Source organism: Protopterus annectens, chromosome 2.part1 (assembly GCF_019279795.1).
Source record: "Protopterus annectens isolate FY-2018-M chromosome 2.part1, PAN1.0, whole genome shotgun sequence".
Classification (NCBI taxonomy): Eukaryota; Metazoa; Chordata; order Ceratodontiformes; family Protopteridae; genus Protopterus; species Protopterus annectens.
In genome coordinates this window covers 1,842,417,610-1,842,441,047 of record NC_056729.1, presented here as the reverse complement: position 1 = coordinate 1,842,441,047, position 23,438 = coordinate 1,842,417,610, and the positions used below count along the sequence as shown (strand labels likewise).

Genomic DNA, 23,438 nt, shown 5'->3' with positions numbered 1-23,438 from the left:
TGTGTAGGATTCAGCAGTTGTAACTGTATTGTCCATCTGCATGGGTGTCATGAAGTTTACCACTTCTGTCTTAAGAAGCATGAAGTTGGCTTTGGAGAAATTTTTTACCATGGTTTCCTTAATGGTGGGTGAGGGCAGGAAGCAAATATGTAGGGTGATTAGCTTATGGTCGGATCTGACCAAGGAGGAGTTGACTTCAGGTGTGGAACACCGGTCACTCATGCTAGTAATGACTATGTCAAAGATATTGTTGCCCCTGGTGGGGGTGTAGAAAAGTTGATCCAGGGCATTGTAATTTATGAATTCCAGAAAGCATTGAGCAAAGGAATTGGTACATGAGTAGTTTTCCCAGTTAATGGAGAGGTTGTTGAAGTCACCCATTATTAGGGTGTTTGGTTGAACCCTAATATTTTCCAGTACATCAAGAAAAGAGGAGTGGGAATCCTGGGGCATGGTGAGGGATCTGTAGCAAGCTACAATTTAGATTGCAGTTTTGCCCAGAGTTAGTTGCACTTGGATAACCTCGGATGCATTATGCTGTGCAACTAGCCTGGAGGTGTGGATATCCTTAATGAATATGGGCTCACCTCTGCCTTTGGTGTTCTGGTCCAGGTTAGATGGCCGAAAAGTGTAGTGTGAGTTATAGACTGGTAATGCAGGGGTGCTCTCTACAGCCTTGAACTAGGTCTCAGTCACTGCACAGATATCGATGTTCTCCATTTTCAGGCCTCGAGTGAGTGCATTTTGGGATTTAGACTTCTAGCATTGAGTAGCATTACCCTCAGTTTTTTCTTGCCTGTTCCTGTTATGGTGGTGAATTTGTTATTCGAACCTTGCCTAAAAAAGGCACTATAGGAGTGGCAAGACCCTTAGCCAGTATCCGGAATCCCAGTGGTGACAGGTGCAGGCCATCTCTGGCAAAGCATTGTGGTCTGTCGACCATGTCGTCCCAGGCAGACAGATAGTGGTTCCCCTTAGAATGACACCAGAAGTGTACCAATTGTTGAAGTCAGTCGTTTTATCCTTGTACTGTGGTAGCATTCTGCATGATGGCAGGATGCTACTCAGGGCTGAGGTCATACCTGCCTGGGCTACAAGGTCAGTGAGATCTTCCATGTCTCTTTTCATGTAGTCCAGGGAGGTACGTCTCAGGTCAGTCACACCAACATGGACAATGACGGAGTCATATTTGTACTTGTTGTGGAGTGACCTGAGTGCGTGGGTTATGTGACAGATCCTGGCACCTGACAGGCAGCTGACAGTAACCTTCTCCTTGTTTAGCATGGCGAGTGGGACATCAGTGTGCCTGACTATAGAGTCACCTATGACTAATGTGTAGGGTACGTTGGTTTGCCTTATGGGCTGTGGTTTATTGGAACACTGAGTCTGTGGGCTATGTGTCATTTGGGTTGTGTTGGGGGGGTGGAGGTTGCTTGCGTTTCTTCTTTGGAGGTCTCTGTTGCTTGAATAGATTATTATTGAGAGCCTCTGAGAATATTTTTGTGTTTCTATGTGTGGATTTTGGTGGTGTAGTTTTAGTGGGACTATGTGATGAGTGTGGTGTGGTGTAAGTGTTTACCTTCTCCTCTTGACTGTCAAGTTCAGTCTTTGTTGGAGAGAGCTTTACCTCCAGTTTGGCTAGATAAGTGCATCTCTCACAGGTTGTGGTGTTGGGTGGTAGGAGGAGAGGGTTGTGTGTGTACATGGGGCAATTGCTACATTGCCTCAAGATGCCCAGATTCATCAGGTAGACAAGAGAGAACATTGAGAGCTGACCCTTGGACATGCCTGAATAAAAAACTACTTTCCTCTAGACAAGTGAGGAAAGTGAGTATAAGAGCTGCTTTTCTCTAAGCAAGTGAGGAAAGTAACTACAAAAACTTGGGGTAGGAAGACCACTGCGATCTGTAATACAGGTGCTCCATGTTCCATTATCTTCACTACTGCATGAAGAAAGCTGTTTGGGGAATTTTGAGTGATGAATGAATGAATGACTCTCCTTCCTTAAGAGTCAGGTCTATATTTTTTGATTTGCCTGAAGCATCTCTGTGAAATCCAGTGGGATTACAGCAGGCAGAAACTACAAGCAGAGTGGACTTTGGACTTAAGCAGTCATCTGCAGCAGCAGTACATAAGGAAGCATGTGCTCACTTTGAGAGGGGATACAGGTGGATTTGTCCAGTAGATGTGCCCTTGGAAGTGTATGCTCACTTCCTGCACTTATCTTGCTGCAAACCGTACACTGGCGAGGGAATGTAGAAGGCTGTTTGCAGTATATGAAGGCACAGGTTCACTTCCTCCGCTCATCTTATAGCCTGCTGTACACTAGAAACAAGGAAATGTATAGGGTGGGTATTGGTATGAAACTCCAAACTTATAACGATAGTCACTGTGATACCAGCACCAGCTACAGCTCGTATGCACGTTGGTTAGGTATGTGCTTCAATTTATAAAGCAGAAATTGTTAACCGTATGCCAGTTGTTCCTGGGCATCTAGTACGTTTTAAATGGGAAAAAACAAGAAGTTTGTTCTACCATCTCTGTTTAGCTGAGTTTATACATTTCTTAAACAGTCATTTTACAGAAACACTTCTTACAGAGATTAAAATTAGATAATTACATTAAAGGTACATGTAGTTTTATAGAACATATGCTTCTGAATCAGGACAAATTCGGTAAGATATTAATGCTGGCCTGATTTCATCTTAATGCAACTGCATTACAATTGTAATGTTTTCTGAGTTTCTACTTTTAATATCTAACTTGGCATTAACATTATTGCATTATGTACTTCATATGATATGATATTAAAAAGTCCCTCTTTAATCGAAAAAAGCACAAGCGTAGCATGTTGTCCCGTGGATTTCACTGCAGTAATTTTAACCAGTGAATTTAACTTTAATATTTATCTTAAACAGCACATATGGAATTAATCAAGACTTTAGGACTTTTAACCTTTAAAGTACTTCCTCCCCAGAAATGTCATTGGTTTGGATTGTTTATTCATGCCTATGTTTTTCCTGAATCCAAGTCCCTGCTGCTTCAAGGAAGCACATTTTAATCATTAAAAAAAGATAAACTGCTTACTATCTTATCTCAGGGATTGCAAAGATGATCCTAGCTAAGTCATGCCTGTTGCAATTACATTATTCCTGGTAGCAATCATTAAGTCAGTTAAATTCATAAAGAACTGCACATATTCCTTATTCTGTTCAAACTGTGTTTATGTAAGCAGTTATTTAAGCAGATTGTAACAAACTTCAAACCCATTAGGTGTCTACCATCTAGAGGCAGCAGTCATCCAGGACATGATGTTGCTACCCCAAATAATCACTACTCAGCAAGAAAGACCATCTGATGTTTGTAAAAGTGCAGTGCATTTCATTTGATGTGTGTAACAGTGCAGTGCATTTGATCTGATGTGTGTAACAGTGCAATGCATTTGGTCTGATGTCTGTAACAGTGCAGTGCATTTGATCTGATGTGTGTAACAGTGCAGTGCATTTGGTCTGATGTGTGTAACAGTGCAGTGCATTTGATCTGATGTGTGTAAGTGCATTACATTTTATCTGATGTGTGTAACAGTGCAGTGCATTTGATCTGATGTGTGTAACGGTGCAATGCATTTGGTCTGATGTCTGTAACAGTGCAGTGTATTTGATCTGATGTGTGTAACAGTGCAGTGCATTTGGTCTGATGTGTGTAACAGTGCAGTGCATTTGATCTGATGTGTGTAAGTGCAGTACATTTTATCTGATGTGTGTAACAGTGCAGTGCATTTGATCTGATGTGTGTAACAGTGCAGTGCATTTGATCTGATGTGTGTAACTGCAGTACATTTTATCTGATGTGTGTAACAGTGCAGTGCATTTGATCTGATGTGTGTAACAGTGCATTTGCTTGTTTTCCAAGTTCTCTTGTGATAACTCAACTGAGCTCTCCAGATTTGTTTAAAGTAAACAGAGCTTCTCATTTTTACCTTGTGCTGTATGTTACATGTGAGGGATGATAGTTATTGCATAAGAACATTTTGGGGTAGTGCTGCCTCTAGATTTCCTTAAAACAGTCTGTAGTCAGCTCTGCTCCCCTCCTTGCTACTCCTATGATGTGGGTGGCAGGCCAAGATCAGCTGCTGCTACACCTCTGAAAAAGGGCCAAAGGGTATAAGGACCCCCCTTATTTGACTAAGAGTTAGGGGCTCTCAGAGTCAGTTGTGAAGCACAGTTGGTATGTCTTGTTACTGCATTGTTCTCTGTGTTGCACATTTGATATCCACCCCCAGTGCCACAATCCTCCATCCTTTCAGAGAGCTCATAAAAATCTGAACTGTCCCCAGCTGTGTTGTACTGCATCCTAACCTCTTCTCTTACACTCTATACTTGCCAAACATATGATTACCTTCAGTTTTGTTGGAATAAGGTCACTATGCTTGGACTCACTTTGCTCCCAGACCTACCCCCAATTCCTCCCATCCCCTCTTGCACTAAATTTAAGGTTTGCTATCTTCATCCATCCTATCAATCTGCCAAACACTGCTAGCTCCATAAACTCCCAACTTTCTTCTTAGAAATTAGCCATTATATTATAAAAATAAACACTCATACTGAGTTCACTCTTCATTTTATCTCCTTCCACACCTCTCCTTCCACATCTTGGGTTTTTTTGGCCACTATAGAAACTTATTCTCCTATGTTCTTCACAGCCTTTAACACCTCCCTTGCTTCTCAGCTTTGCTCTTCTCTGCAAACTTCCCTCCATATTTTACTCATTCATTCTGCTCACATCCAATCAGAAGTTAGCTCCATCCTTCTCATCACTTTATCTTTACTCCCTTCCTACTGCAATTCCCCAGATCATACTCCTATAATGACATATCCCCGACTGTTTTTATCTCCCAGTAAACACTCCTTAAAGGGGTACTGTTTCCTCCCTCATTCTCTAGATCTTAAATCCTGGGCTGCAGTTAGTTTGCACTAGGAATTCCTATAACCATTCCATTTACATTCTCTTGCTGATATCAATTATTTTCCTTCAACCCTCACACAAAAACACACAACGATTAACTGACCGTCACATAATTCTGTGTTAATGGAACAATTAACTAAACTACAGAAAGAACTTTACTTACTTCATGCATCACAATAAACACTATGAAGCAGAAATTTGGCTAAATATTAGGAATAGGCCCAAGCTCCTTCCAAATTTCTCGCAAATATTATAAATGTAAATAAAACCTCTCCCTTAATAACTGAAATTTTATATCAGGATAAATCTTATAACACTAGATAAGAAATTTAACCTCCTATGACTCTTAGGAAAGAGATAATTTTCTAAGTACCTTATCTTTTGCAAAAATCAATCAAGATCAACAGAACTGTCTTAGTTCATATTAAAATGTATGTATCTTTATTAGCAAACAGTCTGAAAAGAATACTTCCTAATATGATCTCTTCTTACCAATCTGTTTTTATTCACAATAGATAAACCTACAATCATACAATTACAGTAGATACTTTAATCACTTTATCCAAACATCATAACAATTCAAATTTTGCATTGGCTTTAGATGCCACTAAGGCCTTTGATTGACTTAATTTAGACTTTCGTTTTGTCTGTTACGCTAGAATCTAATATTCCTAAATGTTTTATCGAATGGATCAAAATTCTATACACTAATACATATACAACATTATACATAAATAAAGTTCTTCCTCACCAATAAAATTATTAATGAGACAAGACAAGGGTGTCCATTGTCTTCTTATCTATTCAGTATTTATACTGAACCCTTATTTGTTTTGATGATACAAACACTTTTCACCATATCTCCAAAATTTACAATACTCAGATACCACTGATGGCTTTTGCTGGTGATCTAAATCTCTATTTTTCTTTGTCTAATAGTGACTTACCTAAAATCATACAATTTAGTGATACTTTCTTTAAATTCTCCAGCTGTAAAGTGAAAATGATTAAATCTTCTGTTTTTCATTTAAAACCCAAATATAATCTGATTAGTTACTTTCTTGATACAGAAATTAAAATAAGTGATTCAATTAAATATTTGGGCATAAAGTTTTGTCACAATCATATTCTTTTTTACCAAGAGAAATTTAGAACACTATACACTAGAATATCCTTAGATGGAACAAACTTAATCTTTCTCTTTTATCCAAAGTTGCTATTATTAAAATGAATATCCTCCCCAGATTATTCTTCCCATTTAACAAGTCAAATATTAAAACCCAAACTATTTTTAAGAATATTTCTACTAGTTTATCAAAGTGTCTTCAGTTTCCAAAATCTACTAGGATCAGTTATCAAAAACGCACATATCTTATGTATATTTCTGGACTAGACTTACCTGATTTTAAGACTTATTATGATATAATTAACATAGGCAAACTGATAGAAATTGCAGAATTTAAACAACCTCAAGACAAATGGATTCCATTATAGATGAAACTGTAGCATAACTCTGTGCATAAATCTCAGAATGTTACCTTTTCTAAATAGAAATAACACTAAAATGTTTAAAATCCATAGATTTCTAAAGTATTTAATTAGAATTTTTCAAGACTTGTTGGCTATTCTTGATTAAAGGGAATAAATTATGTTATTCCAGCCATTGCATCTTAATCCTTATGCAAAGTTAAATAACCTGCTGTTAAATTTAACAGGTTACCCATTACCCTACTTAAAGATAAACTTATCTTTCAATTCCTCAGTTATAAAAACTCTTCAATTGAAGAAATGAGAATTGTTGTTAATCTCCCTAAAATTTATTTTATCATATCAAAACAATTTACAAAACTTGTTTATAAACTCTTAGACAATACAAAAAAATCAATGAACATAATACAAACTTATGTAATTATTATGGTCAGCATTTCCTTCTAAAAAGAAGAAATAAAATGTATATAAAATAATTATTTCCATTAAGTATCAAAATTCTATCATTTTTTTTCTAAATACTGAAATTAATTAAAATCTTTAGTTTCATTTAATGAAATATCACACTCTATTTAATTATCAATAAACCTATTACCTTTTAAAAAAATGCTTATACTCAACTAATGATATAAAATAATGCCTATATCACTCCTGATAGAATTAACAAATTCTTATCTACATCATCCCCTAGCTATTCAATTTGTAACCATCAAAAAGCAAACATATTTCATATTTTTTGGGAGTTGCATATGCTTACATACGTGCTGGTGTTCTCTTAAAGTCAGGCTGCAAAATAGGATACGAGAAATATACACTATCCTGGGAATTGGCATTACTACATACATCCCCTTGTAGTTTAACACAATTTGATTTACATGTAGTAATTACCTTTTTTCCATTGGTTAAACTTTATATCACTCACAATTGGCTTGACAGAACAAAAATAATATGGTATTGATTTAAACAAATGGTAGTAAAGTATTTATCAGCACAGAAAATATTAGTATCTAAGTCTAATACAGAATCTTATTATAAGCAATACTGGGAAACAAAAAACTTTACAACTGTATTCTATATTAATTTTGACCGGAAAGACTAATAGACATTCAGCTCTTTGCATATAATTGATGTTGCTGTTATTTTGTTGTTTACAATTATTTTGTCTTCTTTCTCGTTTTGTCTGGTCAGTCACTAATGCCTACACGTTTATCTGTTGAATAGAAAAGTTATGAAAAATTAAATAAAGATATTGGAAAAAAACAATTAACTGACTGCCAAATATCAGACCTCATTAATATCTATGCATGTACTACCTACCCATATCCTATTAAACATTCACATCACATTGCACCAATGCCAGCACCCAACTCACATACATCAAGCATATCAGGGTCCCAGTACCTCACTCAACATCTCTAATTTTGGTAGAAAACCCCAGTTATACCCCAAACTACACATTCCAAAAACACTACTCAAATTCAGTCCCATTGTCTTTATACTTCTGCTAAGAAGCAACATTGAGCCAATCCAGGACCACTAAACAGTAATGTCTCAAGTCAGAACAATAAAAGGCATCATATTACCTTCTCCCTCTTTAACCAATCCAGAGCCACTTAACAATAATGTCTCAACTCAGATCAATAAAAGGCGCCATATTACCTGTTCTTTCTTTAACCAATCCAGGACCACTTAACAATAATGCCACATTAACTGTTGTCTCTTTAACACCCACAGTATCAAGAACAAAACTGACACAATCAATGCCTTCAACATACACCATAATCTTGATGTTACAGCTATTACAGAAAAGTGGCTGAAACCTGGCACCCCTAGCCTTCACCACCTCATACCAAGTTATTCATGCCTACAAGATTACAGACAAGGCAAAGAAACTGGGGGAGGACCATTAATTCTCTTCAAAGATAACCTTAAACCCACAATTGTTGTACAAGCTAACAGCAACTGAAAACTGGATCTTAATGGATCCTTTTAAAATTTTCAGCAAACAATCAAAAAACCTCCCTAGCCAGTGCATACCTACCTCCACCAGCCTCACTACCAAAATTCAATAGTCTCATCCAATAAATATATGCCTAAGCTTCCAAAAACTGTAACCTACTAATTCTTGGAGACTTCAAACTTAACTACTTGAGGCACAGTAAACTAAACCCTAAATGGGCGTAGTATTCTCATCCTAAGGGGTGGTAAAAGCCACACACACTCTGGCTAGGCTTATAAATGCCCTATTGCAGATAGCCTAGTACGAACCTATGAACCTATGAACCTATGAACCTACTTAGCAAAACCATTGATATATCAGAACTTCTGGCCAGCTTAAGTCTTACCCATATCAATTCTGAATCCACTAGACCAAACCTTCAATCCAACAGGCACACCTTACTGGATCTTGTAATAATAATAATCCTATAGTAATATCTAATCTCACCATGCATTCACCATCCTTCCATGATCACTCTCACATACATACCTCTCAACCATGCCGAATTTCCCGGTATTTACCGGTTTTAAAAATAATAGGGTGCCACAAATTCCCGAGTGGCCCCTTTAATTCATGATTTTTTTTTTGTGATGCAACTTTAAATTTGTCTGACGTCACCACACGCATTCACAGCGGATAGGGGGTGATGACATCAGCTTCATTGGACTAAGTCAAATTGGAGGGAATATGTAATAGCAGCTTTGAAATTTAAGTTTGAATCCGTCCACCTGCCCAGCACCCACCCCCCATGCAGCATGAGAAATGGGCTCAGGCTTCCAGTCCCAGGTCTGAAAAAAAAAAAACTGCATTGTTCTAATTTAAATGTGCTAAGCTTTGAGGCGTGTGTGGTTCCTTATTGGCAGCAGCTATTTTATTTAAGCAATGTGTTAGGCTCCTTTGTTACACTTGGTGTATGTACATTATTTTATTTTAAGCAGTGTGGTTCGTTATTTAATCTGACTATTACAGTGGTCCGTTATTGGCAGGAGCTCCAGTCCACGCCAGTGTATTAAGCAATGTGTTAGGCTTTTAAACTAGTATCCATTAATTTATTTATACTTGTGTTTATTATCATTATTTTATTTTAAGGAGTGGTTACTGGCAGCAGCTCTGCTGTACATTAAGCACCTTTCTAATTCAGTCCAGCTACGCTCCGGTGTATTAAGGAGCTTTCTAATCTAAAAGCGTAAGTGTTCATTACCATTATTTTAAGCAGAGTGGTTATTGGATTGGCAGCAGCAGCTCTGCTGTATTAAGCAGCTTCATCACAGTCAGGGAGGGTGTGTGTGCAGCGTGCATGGTTCCTTATTGGTAGCAGCTCGGTGTATGTTCATTATTTTATTTTAAGCACCTCGGTCAGAGTAGTTCATTATTTAAGGAGATAATTGGCAGCAGAGTATTCTGTTTTAAGCAGAGTGGTCCTTTTCTTATTGGCAGCAGCTCAGTGTATGTCCGTTATTCTATTTTTAGCAGAATGGCTTGTTATTTAATCAGATAATTCTGTTTAAGCAGAATGTGGTTCCGTTATTTTAAGCAGAGTGGTTCATTATTGGCAGCAGCTCCACTCCGGTGTATTAAGCAGCTTCATCGGGGTTAGTGTAGCTGACTTAGAAGGCTTTTTTTCATTACATTCAGCCTTAATGACTGCAGATTGAGCTATTTTTGTTTTTTTTTTCACTTTTTTTCCAGCAAGCAATAGGAGTACTTCTGCGTTTATATTTCACCAGCATGACTAGTTGTAAGGTGTATTTTTTTCTGAAATGTTAAACCATTTTATTTTGTCACTTTTGCTGCCCTGCCAGAGAAACCTGGCTGAAATTGAAGTTAGTTGTTTACAGCGTATACATACTGCTATTTTGCATATAGTTGCTTGAAGTATATACTTGTTTAAGTGCATCAAGCTTCATGTATTTATTACATGCTTAGTCTTGGAAGGTTTCCGTTGCAGTAGTTAAGTTTCAGCATTCATTAGCAAGGTGACCCAAACTCTAATGGAAACACACATGAAAACTTATTCAGATGTGAAAAGACATACATGCACTCACAAGCAGGTGCCATCAATACTGATATTTATGTTTGCATAAGTAGACATGTCTTTGGAAAGTGCATGCCAGGCAAACTGAAGAACAGATAACCAAAATATGGCTCCAGAGTCCCACTGCAGCCATTCCAATGTCAGTTCTTGCCTCTTGTACATATTGAATGTGAGTTTCAAGGGCAGAGAAGTTTTAATGCCAAGTCTGTAAATGCAATCCACATAATCATTGTAGAAGTAAAGCAGTATGCACATTAGTGTTTATGGTAAATGGAGTGAAATAGCCAAGTAATGGAACACTGGAATGGCTTCAGGGAGATTCTGGGGGCATATTTTGGTTGTCTGTTCAGTTTGCGTTTGAAACTTGGTATCCCACAATCCCATTGGAGGGGGTGGGGTTACATAATTATGCATGCAAATGATATGCTAATCACCGTACAGATTTGTACCTATTTTTCATGGGCATTTGGCCAGATTTTTGATGTTTCCAGGTTGAGAGGTATGCTCACATACCTTTCTCAGTACATAATCTAATGTTAAAATGTAAACCTAAATTTATCACATTCAGACTCAAAACCACTCAGAATATCACTAAACTTAAAAACCACCTTGCCTTGATTGGTTTCACTTACTTCCAAAACCCAATGAAGCAGCTAGCAACCTTACCAATACCCCACTGCACTTACGAAACAAATGTATCCCTTTGTATAAAGGCTACTTCAACATCTTAAACATGAGTGGGTATCTAATGAACTCAAACACCCCCTCAAATTACGTAATGAAGTGTGGAAATGCATCCCCTTCACAGATTCCTGAGCCAGATATACCTCACTATGCAACCTAGCCAAGCAATCCATCTGCAGACACAAAAACAACCACAACCAAAACAAATGAATCTCACTTTCACCCACACCTAAAAGATTCTGGAAAGAAATTAACATGTTGTCTGGTCAAAAACTGCAACCCAACTCCACTCCCCTGAACCCCTCTAACACCAGCACATACAAACTCTCAAGCACTGACTTCCTCAATGAGCTCAGCAAACTGATACCCACCAACAACACATACTTATGACCCTTACAGTTCCCCCCTTCATTATACTATTCCACTTCAAAAAGTATAGAACAAAAGAGACTGAAACACAATTGGACCAAATGCAAATAGATACTCCCCCAACCTCAGATAACTTACCCCTTTGTTCATTCAACTTTGAAAGAATTTAATCTCTGCCCCCCTCATTCAAATATACAACCTGTGCAAAATTAATAAAATTATGCCTCAGATGTGGAAAACTGCAATTGTCGGTCCTATTCAAAAACTACCCAAACCAGCTAAAGCTTCACCATTCTGTCCTATCTCAATACTTCTCACTTTGTAAAATACTACAAAAAATGATATGCAACCAAATAACTGCTTATTTACATGAATACTATCTTCTGTCCAGGAAGCAATATGGATTCTGGCCTGTATGCAGCACCATAACAGCTCTCTACTCCCTCACAGGTGACATCCTATCCAATATGGACAAAGGCAACCTCACAGAAGCCATCTTTACTGACCTCACAAAAGCCTTTTATTTAATTGACCATCACGTACTATTTGGCAAATCAACTGAAATAGGCATTAGTGATGATGCAAAACATTGTTTTGTAGATTTCCTCACCAAATGATCCTTCAAAATGAAGGTAGTTATCACCACCTGTGAAACAGCTCCTCTTATGAAAGGGCTCCAATTTAGCCCCTCAGCTATTTTCCATATTTATCATCAAACTGCCATGGAATCATTGTCAGATACATCTCATTCTTTATGCAGATGACATTGTCATCTACAGGTCAAACAAATCCCACTGTGTTGTGCAAACTCAGCTCCAAGATCACCTAAAAACCCTCAGCCAGTGGCTAATAGGCCAGAAAGTTATATTCAATTCCCCAAAAATAAAAGCAATGCTATTTGGAACTAACCAAAACATAGCCAAAGCACCGAGCTTCCTTAATCTTTAAGATGTTAACAATACCACCGTAGACATTACCACATCCTCCAAATACCTTGCCATTTGGCCAGACTAGTCACTTAACTTTCAACTACACATTAAAAAACACATACAAAACACACTACTGTTGTGAGTAAACAAGTTGTCACGTCTTCTGTCAAAGCCAAAGCTGCCACAGGGAAAGGCATGCCCTTATCTAAATGCAGATGTGGAAGATCCATTATAGCTGCAGCCTCATAAAAATTGCCACAACCTTACAAACCATCTCCAATAAACTCTGCTGTTGCATTGTTAACTCTGCAAACCAAAACAAATCTTCTGCTTGTAAAGCAGGTGCAATAGTCACCAAACCAGCAAAGCAAACTTCAAAAAATCGACCAGCATTCAAATGGCGATTCCAAATAAAGAAATATTTTATTATTTAAGCCCAGTTCAAAAAAGACAAACTGGTTTCAGCTGTATAGCCTTCATTAGTGTCTTTGATAATTCCCCCAGTAATGAACACCACTGCCTAATACTCTCCAAAGCTAAATGGCTCCCAGAACATTTGAGAGTCAACTTCATTCTAGGATCACTAATTCACAAAGCCTATTCTCCTGAGACATTGTCCCCTCCCACTCATAAATATTTCACCAAAACCCCTCATATATAATCTTAGGTGTATCTCTCAATCTCAACCCACCCTATTAACTCCAAAAAATAGACTTTATTGCATAGATGATGTATTCCCCATCCTAGCACCTAAACTATGGGACTCCATTTGTCTCAGTCTGAGATGCCCAAAGGTACTCTGACTTTAGACAACAGCTCAGGGAACACCTCTTCCCCAAGCAAAGTGTAGCTGCACTCACAACAGGTCATGTGACATGAACCCTGCAGCTCTCGGACTTTCTCATCGTTACTTCATCCTTCATTACCTCATCTTGTCATCTCCTTACTGCCCCTCTTTCATCCTACCTCCCTCTTCTCTTTGCAGCTCTCACACATCTCCCTTTTCTACTCCTCTTCCCTCTGCATGCCTCTCACTATTTCTCTGGCTTCTCTCCATGTTAACATTTCTTGCAACTCTTCTCACTTGCATCTTCTAACGTCTTCGGTTCTCGCTGTATAATGACATGCTGCTACCCCTGAGCATAAGCCATCTCAGTCATTATCGCTACATCATATCCATAAAGCTCTGCTAAGCATAACTCCAGTTTTTATCCATGTTTTGATAGTGTTAACTGCTTCTTAAACTAAATACTGTAGTATATTTGTGTTTCTGTAAATATGTGTATCTTTGTTTTTTAGCAAATCATTGTATCTGTAAATATATTTTGCTAATTTATTATGTGATCCTCTTCAACTGGCCTGTACCTAGAGATGGTCCATTGGAATCAGTTCACCACCCCGATTAATAAATAAATAAATAAATAAATAAATACATAAATAAATAAATAAGCAGTCATCATAGGACAAATGACTATGCCAGAGTAGCTTGGCCAGGACTACCGAGGTTCAAAGCAAAGAGATGCAGCTTACATCTTCTGTGCATTTTACTCCATTTGCTTTATTTTGATTACTTTATTAAGTGTCATACAATCTGCTTGTCTCCCTCCTCTCCAACACTCACAATCTTCACCCAAAGCTATTCTGCATGCAGTCAGCATACCTCAATAGCTAAACTTTCTTCAAATTAAAGTCTAAATGTTATATTCTATTGCATTTTGAATTGTGAATATTTAAATTTATGATCTGAATGATGAACAGACATTTTTCTTACAAATGATAAATAAATAAACATCTACAGTGCATTAAAAATGGCTATAACCTCCTGATTGTGTTCTGTATTATATGGAATTGCTAATATCTGACTGCTTACATCTTTTTGGACAAGCAGGAGGTTGCAGCCATAAAGTCAACACAGAGGGTTCTGCAGGGCATTCATCCCTTGGTGTAATAATAAACTGTAGTCATTTAGTTCCAACCAATTGCAGATTTAAGGAACACTGCATATCTTACCAGCCATCTCTGTTATTTAATACTGAATTTTTCTTATAGGTTCATAGGTGTGTGCTTGGCTAATGGCCCTGGAGCCTTTACAAGCCTGGCCCATAGATGTGTACTAGCATCGTGTCTCCCATTAGTTCCCAGTGCCTCTATCAAGTAGAGCCACTGGAGTGATCCCCGGGGTGAACTTTTATTTCCCATCCACTCATCAAGATTCCTCTTGAAGAGGGCCAGTGAGGTGCTCTGCTTGACATGTATGGGAAGTCTATTCCAGAGCATGGGCAGTCTCTGGGTTATGAACCTGTCACTCCAGCATGTTCTGTTGATTGTGGTAATGAGGTTGAGGTCTCTAGACCATGTGGTGTGAAGGGATTGGGATTTCTTTAGATGTAGCATTTCTAACAGAGCTGGATCAGAAATGGCTTTGTAAGTCAAGCAGGGATCGTCTCTTAGCAGACGATATGAGATAGAGAATAGTTGGAGATTTTTGAGTCTGTCCATGTAGGACATGTTTTTAAGACCTATGATTCTCTTCATGAGGTACTTTTGTGGTCTTTCCAGCTGTTGCATGTGTTTAGTGAGGTACATGCCAAATGGGCATTATACTCATCGACTGGCCTAATGAGGGAAGAGTAGAGAGAGATGATGACCTCTTTCTTCATGGATGCAAACTCTTGGTAATGAGATGTGCCACATAGAAGGACTTTCTGACCACAGTGGCAATGTGGTGGTCAAAGAGGTTGCTATCAACCTGTGTTCCCAGATCTCTTGTAATACCTTCAGTGTTCAGTGGGCTCCCATCGATGTGGTATTTAGTGGGAACTGAGTTTTTCCCAAAGGGGATGATGACGCATTTTTTGGCAGTAAGCTTAAGGCCATGGTTTTGACACCAGTCACTGGTCTCCCTGAGGTCTTTCTGTAGGATGTCTACATCAATCGGGGAGTTAATAATGGCTCCCAGCTTGCAGTTGTCTGTGAACTTGGTCAGCCAGAGTACCTATGTGTTGGCCTGGACTTCTGAGAAGTAGATGCCAAACAGGAGAGGACCCAGGACCGATCCCTGTGGGACTCCACTCATGACTGGTTGGCAGTCTGACTTGGAGTCCACTGCTTGCACACTGTAGATTCTATCTGTGAACCAATTTACAACCCACCTAGTGATATAGGGGTTGATGCCTAGTTTGGTGAGTTTATCAATAATTCCTGAGTGGGGAATGGTATCAAAGGCCTTGGCCAGATTGAGGTGGCTGTATGAACTGGCTTGCCCTCATCCACAGCTCTGGTGACTGATTCAAAGAAGTCAACCAGGTTGAGCAGCCATGATCTACTCTTCACAAAACCAAATTGTGTGGGATCTAGAGTTTAGAGATTCCCTATATCCTTGTTAATTAGGTCTGTGATGATGTGCTCCATAACCTTACATATCAGACTTGTCAGGCTAATGAGGCGATAATTCCCAGGGTCTGTAGTCACTCCCTATTTATGGAGAGGGATGACTGTAGCAGTGCACCATTCAGTAGGGACAAAGCCCAGGGTGAGGCTGTGATTGAACAGGGTGCACAGATGTGGTGCCAGTTGACTTTGTAGTTCATGAGGAATACATACAGAGAGATTGTCGGGTCCCATGGAAGCTGTATTCTTGGCCTTGGACAATGCAGCTTTAACCTATGCTGCAGTAATGCTGGGTGCCTGGCATTCCTCGGGTATTGTGATTGGTCCTTTAGGGGGGAAGAAAGGGGTAAAGTTGGCACTGAATCTGTCAGCCAGTATGTTGGCAATATCTGTTAGCTCAGTATAGGAGGTACCATTGTGCAGTAACTCAGAGCAAACCTGGGTATTGCGTGGAGATTCTTGATATAACTGTAGAAGGCTTTGTGGTTGTTTTTAGTGTCTGCCACAATTCTGCCTTCATAGCTGGCTTTAGAGGTTTTGATGAGGAATCTCAACTTTTTGTTGAGGCTAATAAGGGTTTTTTCCAGTCTTGGGACTTCACCTTTTTCTGAAACAGTTTCTTCCTTCTGTTGTAGAGTTTATTAATGGCAGGGGATCACCAGACTGGCTTCCTTTTTTTTGGAGGATAGGTCTTAGTTCTGTTGGGTATGGCTAGTTCCATGCATTTATGTATGTGTTTGTACAGTGCATCGGCGTATGATTCGGCAGTCATGCATCTATTTTCCATTGACATGGGTGTCGTGAAGTTAGCCACCTCTGTTTTTAGAAGCCCAAAGTCAACTTTTGAGAAGTTTTTCATGGGGCTTACTTTTGGGTGTGTGTGGGTGAGATGTGGATTTCCATGGGGATTAGTTTCTAACCATTGAGGAATTGACTATTGGTGTAGAGCAGCGGTTGCTCATGTTAGTAATAACCAGGTAAAGGATGTTTCTTCCTGTAGTGGGGATAAGAATGAGATGGTCCAGGGCACTGAAACTGATGAATACCAGGAGGTGTTGGGCCAGTGTATTGGTGCATGAGTAGTTTTTCCAGTTGATGGAGGGGTAGTTGAAGTCACCTAATATGAGAGTGTTGAGTTGGACCCTAATAGTTTCTAGGGTGCTTAGGAACATGGAGTGAGAGTCTTGGGACATGGTTGGGGACCTATAGCATGCTATGACCTGAATCTCTGTCTTACTCAATGTTAGTTGTACCTGAAGTATCTCAGATACTTTATGCTGGGGTACTAGTCTGGAGGTGTGCATATCCTTTATGAATATGGAGACACCATCGCCTTTAGAGCTTCAGTCCATGTTCTGGGGTTGAAAGGTGTGGAACGAGTTATAGCCTGGTAGCGCAGGGGTGCTTCTTGCTGCTTTAAACTAGGTCTCCATTACAGCACAAATATAGATGCTCTCCATTTTGAGGAGTGCTTTGAGCAAGTTAATCTTGAGGTTCATCTTCTACCGTTGAGCAGCATGACCCTCAGATTGCATTTATTTATAGCTGTTATGGTGGTAATTTGGTCTTTGGAACATCACCTAAAGGTGGCACTATAGGGGTGGCAAGAGCCTTAGCCAGTATCCGTAAACCCAGGTGTGACAGAAGCAGGCCGTCTCTGGCAAAGTATCGAGGTCTGTCAATCATGTCTAAAAAGTTAAGTTTTAGTGGAGAGTCACTATTTTTAAAACAGCAAGATAGATTGAAAGCAGTTACAATCTACATATTGAAATCGTAGGTATACCTACAACTAGCTGAGGTAATATTTTTAAAGCATCAATTACTCAAAGTGTAACACACCAAGGAACATAACGCTGATCACAGTTTTATCATAGTAAATCACTATCAGTGTAATTTATAATTGTGTGCCCACAGTGCTTCTCTTCTTATGGGAGATTTTTGCATTTCTCTGATTTTGCGGGCCTTTAGAATTGAAATATATAAGTTTTGGGTAGCGCAGGGCTTGTTGCCCACATGGGTGGGTCGGGGGCTTGCCTCCCTTGTAAAAATACTTACACATTACTTTTCTTCTCCTCTGTGTTTTGTGCATTAGGTTTTTTGTTTGTTTGTTTGTTTTCTTTTGCTTGGGTTTTGCTGATCAACATTTCACAGCAGAACCAAAATTATAATTTAATTTGTAAAACAAAAAAATATATATTTATTTATTTATAAACATTTGATTACCAGGAAAGTCTGTCTGCACAGGTGCCCATTTTCAGTGTACAGAGAAAAGCTCCAAAGTGTTACAAAATCATTTTAAGAACAATAATTTTACAGTCTTTAATAATAATAATAATAATACTAATAATAGTAATAATAATAATAATAATAATAACAATAATAATAATAATAACAATAACAATAATAATAATAATCATAATAATAATAATAATAATAACAATAATAATAACAACAATAATAATAATAATAATAATAACAATAATAATAACAACAATAATAATAACAACAATAATAAAAATAATAATAATAATAATAACAATAATAATAACAACAATAATAATAGTAAAAATAATAATAATAACAATAATAATAGTAATAATAATAATAATAATAATAATAATAATAATAATAATAATAATAATAAATCTACAGCTTAAACAATTATACCAAACTAGACATAATATGAATATATTGCTTAAGAATAAATACAACTTATATGACAATGATTTAATACTTAGAGAAATTTTAGCCAGTTTAGAGAAATTAAAGGTAAGTTAGTATAATACAATTAGCAATTGCAAAAAAACAGGGTTATGGCATATTTTGAAAGGGAGTCAATTGAGATTGACTGATTGAAGTTAGGAAGTGAGTGAAGAAGAGTCAGTAAGGAGGTGTAATGTATAAATAGATACTTATATCATTTATGTTTTCAATGTTTTATTTAATCTCATCTGCACATTTTTTTCTGTAATGCCTCAAACTGAAAATGACATCATCAGGTATCTGCTAATAGTAGGTAAAGACAAAAAACAATGTAATTATTCAGAAAAAGTATCTTCTTTTGTGGCTTCATTACTATAAAATTTCAAATATTCTGTTTTGAAGTAAATCATTATACCTTTGATATTTAGTTGACAATATCATTTTTAGGACTACATATGAAATATTAAACTGAAGCCCACCTACCTGAGTTGGTGGTAGCTCAGGTGGATAGCTCACAGCACCTTTGGCAAAAAAGAGAGGGGAAGTTATCTGATGTTATGGTTAAATCCCCTGGTTAGCTTGAATGCCACCTTGTGTCTTCCCAGAAAAGATGCCACTAGCTTAGTTGGGCTAACCTAGTAAACAAAGTGTAAATAAATAGACTGATAAATAAATACTCTCCTGTAGGTGAATTTATGGCTGACATAGCATACCTTGTGTATTAGCTCAGACAGCGAGTATAACTGGTACAACAAATGTGTGGTCCCTCTATTTCCATACTTCAGAAAAAAAATGGAAACAAATGAAGTGGATTAAATCATGTCAGTTCCTGCCGAGCCTCATACAGCAGATGGATAAAGCCCTGACTGCGACCCAGAAGACCCATGTTGGACTAGTGGCACAGACTTTGGGGGACCTGTGGGAGGAGGGGACGCAGCCTGGTTCACTGCAGTCACAGCACAAACATCTAGTCAATCTGCATTCTGCAAGTCATGTGATACTTAGTCATGAGGTGTTGATGTGCTGCCTGAAGGCAGCCATAACGGAGCTTGCAAGGCTGCTGTGATCGGGGGTATGGGTTAGGGCATATGCAATCATCTGCATGATACTGCACCTGCATATCATCTACCTTCTGACTGGCCCCAGATGTGGGTCAAGTAGGGCCTGGAGGAAGCTAATACGAATCCAGTCGGCATGGTACATGTGGGGAGGAACTGGTGGCAGATCATGGTTGGATGTGAGGAGTGGGAAAAAATTGTCTAATTCAAAGCTAGTAGATAAACCAGAATAAAAAAAGGAAATATTGTTTCAAAGAAACATCAGAGCACTACCCCTTATGTAAAATAAATAAAAACTCCACCTGCATTCACACCTTGCTCCTTCAGGTGAATTCACTCATATGATGTTATGAGATGGGATTATTTAATTTATTTATGTATTTATTTAACATTTGTTAACTGGGAAAGTCTGACTTGGAACAAAGCCAATTTTCAGTGGAGGCCTTGCGAGAAACACTCCAGATGCATGTTTTTCGAATGTGGGAGGAAACCAGTGCACTCAGAGGAAACCCACATGAGCGCAGGTAGGACATGCAGACTCCACACAAAAGGCACCCCAGCCGTGAATCAAACTGGAGAACCTCTTGCTGGGAGGTGACAACGCTACCACTGCACCACTGCACTGTCCATAATTACAGATCTACAAAATGAGACAGGTTGTACTAAACATGAAATGATATGCAACAATATCTGCTTTTAACAATATCAGCTGTGCAGTGTCACAGCCTGTATGAAAACAGAGTAATTCATAACTATGTGAGCATTTTACCTTGATTTGTATAATGAAGACAAGGTAGCAAAAAAGACACAAGCAATTTAATGTCATTCATGTCATATTAAACGGACAAATGAATAATTCTTGTCATGGATGTCTGCTTTATATCTCTTGTAGGTAGTCTGAGCTTTGTGATAATGGCTTTACAGAAACGTATTAAAATACTCGGAGGAATTGTTAATAGCAGCTCATTCAGACAGTTGGACACTATTCTCTTTTACATATTTTTTCCATTAGTGAAGAGAGGTTTATGACTCTTTTCCAAATGTTGGGATATTGCATCCCATTACCTTTTATATTGATGTAATTAAATGTAAGTGAAATATTTGTTCTTAAGCTGGTCTCACACTGAAAAAGTGGCTTTTCCATATAACAGCTGTTTTAGTACTTTTCAATGAATCACTCAAGATCCATTTAATGGAAGTAACTTCGGCAGACAGTCTTCCTGTGATCCCTGATATAATAAAAATGAAATCCTCTAGAGAAAAGATGAAAAGTACAAAGTATAAAACAGCCAGCATGGGAAATGGCGTTTTACTTAATGAAAACGTATCGAATAGCTGATCTTATTTAGAGAGTCTCTGAAAAATAAAAATGATATTTTCTTGAGCCTCAAGGTTTTTATTAAGTTCTACGTTAAACAAAACTGTTTATTTGTTCTACCTGGGAGGACACAAAAGCACATACCCTGTTAGTCTGGTCTTCTCTTTCCATTAGTTTTATAACTAAAACACTGCATATCTTTGGTTTATTCAATTAAATATGTAATGTCCATTTCTTAATATGATTAGGTATATTAATATAAGAAGAAACGGAAGAAACAACTGAGGCAGTAGATGAATTTGATCACCGAAGGAATGAATGCCTAACCACAGCAGTTCCAATAAGATAAAAGTGTACTGGGAAATGCAAGAAGAACTTCCCTTGATACAGCTATAAAATCAACAAACTTTCAAAAATAAAAATAAATAAAAACTAGTCTCAACAAAATGTAACTAGCACAAAAGAACGCTGGAGTGCAACTAGTAGCATTATTATGCAATGAATTTAGGAAAAAAGACAACTATCTGATGTAAGAAAGGTCATTACCAAAGACTGGTTATGAGTATGTTGTCCTTCGGCTGAGATGTTAAACCAAGGCTTTATCTGCTTGAGTTAGTGGTAGCTCAGATTAATATAAAAGATCCTGTGGCACCCATTGAAATGAGTAGGGGAAGTTCTCTAATACCATGGTCAAATTCCCCCCACTAGTGGAAATACTACCTCGGGTCTCCCCTGATAACAGGCCAATAACCTAGTGGGACAAATCTGGTCAATAAATTGAAAATAAAATAAATAAATGTTACCTTGTGTGACTTGTCAGTGAAGCCTACATGCACCTGACAGCCGTTGTCTTTTGGCCATTAAAAGATTAAGACACTTCTTGTTGTAGGTCAACACAGAGTTATTCTGTTGGTATAACAAGGTCCTCTACAAATCCAGTAGTAATAAAATAATAATCATAATAATAACAACAATAATAATAATAATAATACTAATAATAATAATAACAATAATAATAATAATAATAATAATAACAATAATAATAATAATAATAATAATAATAATAATAATAATAATAATAATAATAATAATAATAATAATAATAATAATAATAATAATACTAATAATAATAATAATACTACTAATAGTAATAATAATAATAATAATAATAATAATAATAATAATAATAATAATAATAACAATAAATTCAGGAAGTACAAAATTACAAACTTCATGGCATTATAAGCCAGCAATGATAATTTGTAGAACATCTGGACTAGCAAATATCATGAATTTTATGGCCAGCCCAAAAGCATGGAGAAAAGGTGAATCATCTTTGCAACATAATGGGTTTGAGTCTCATTCCATGCAAATGAAATCTAACTGGTGGTGGTGATAGGAGTTTGGTAAAAGATAGGCCCCAGGATTCAGCAAGCTCTGCACAGTGTGGAGGAACAGTGCAAGAGCTGCAGCACGCAATATGGCCAATGAGCGATCTAGGAACGAGCTCCCAGGACGTGCACAAGCGCTCCTACACTATTCCTGCATTGACATGACTGCTCTATGCTAATTACCTCATTTGCTAGTGAAAACCATGCAAATGAGGTGAATTAGTGATCCAGGAAGCAGGCAGGCGTCTGTGCAGGAATAGTGTAATCTGCAGAAATTTATTCAGTTACTAACTGAATACATTTCTGAAAATTACAAAACGGAGGCATGACAGCAACAAAGAAAGCATGTATTCAATATAGTAGGCATGCTAATGGCCAAATATATGGCCATTGGCATGGGAAATTGCAAAATTATAAAAAATAACTTTTATTTTTTTTTGGCTGATTTTGGCTGTTTAAGCATAGGGCAGTGGTGCGCAAATGGGATCGGCCCGAAAATAAGAAGAAAAGTTGGAAATAAGCTTTTCAACCCAAATCAGCATTTTGCCATGATAATCAATGGCATGCATAAGACAACAATACCAGGCAATAGTGGTTGCTAAGGGGGAAGGCTCAGTGTGAGTGTGGTAACTATGAATTCACATTCTGATTTATGGAAATGAGGGGACTGATACTGAATCACAGATTTCTTATCAGTGTTAGCTTATACCCAACCGTGTAGGTGCAGCAAAACCATGGTATACGTATGAGGTAGACGACCTCATAAGGGGCGTGTCATGCATGCTGTAAGCTTGCAGCAAAACCATGGTATAAGTATGAGGTAGATGACCTCATAAGGGGCAGTGTCATGCATACTGTAAGCTTGCAGCAAAACCATGGTATACGTATGAGGTAGATGACCTCATAAGGGGCGTATCATGCATACTGTAAGCTTGCAGCAAAACCATGGTATACGTATGAGGTAGACGACCTCATAAGGGGCGTGTCATGCATACTGTAAGCTTGCAGCAAAACCATGGTATACGTATGAGGTAGATGACCTCATAAGGGGGAGTGTCATGCATACTGTAAGCTTGCAGCAACACCATGGTATACGTAAGAGGTAGACG

At 37.9% G+C, this 23,438-nt stretch overlaps 1 protein-coding gene across 2 annotated transcripts in view; it reads right to left on the bottom strand.

The window, feature by feature from the left end:
* LOC122794659 (probable carboxypeptidase X1) overlaps positions 1 to 23,438 on the bottom strand; it is a 1,175,708-nt gene that overhangs the window by 459,311 nt on the left and 692,959 nt on the right. The window lies entirely within an intron of this gene.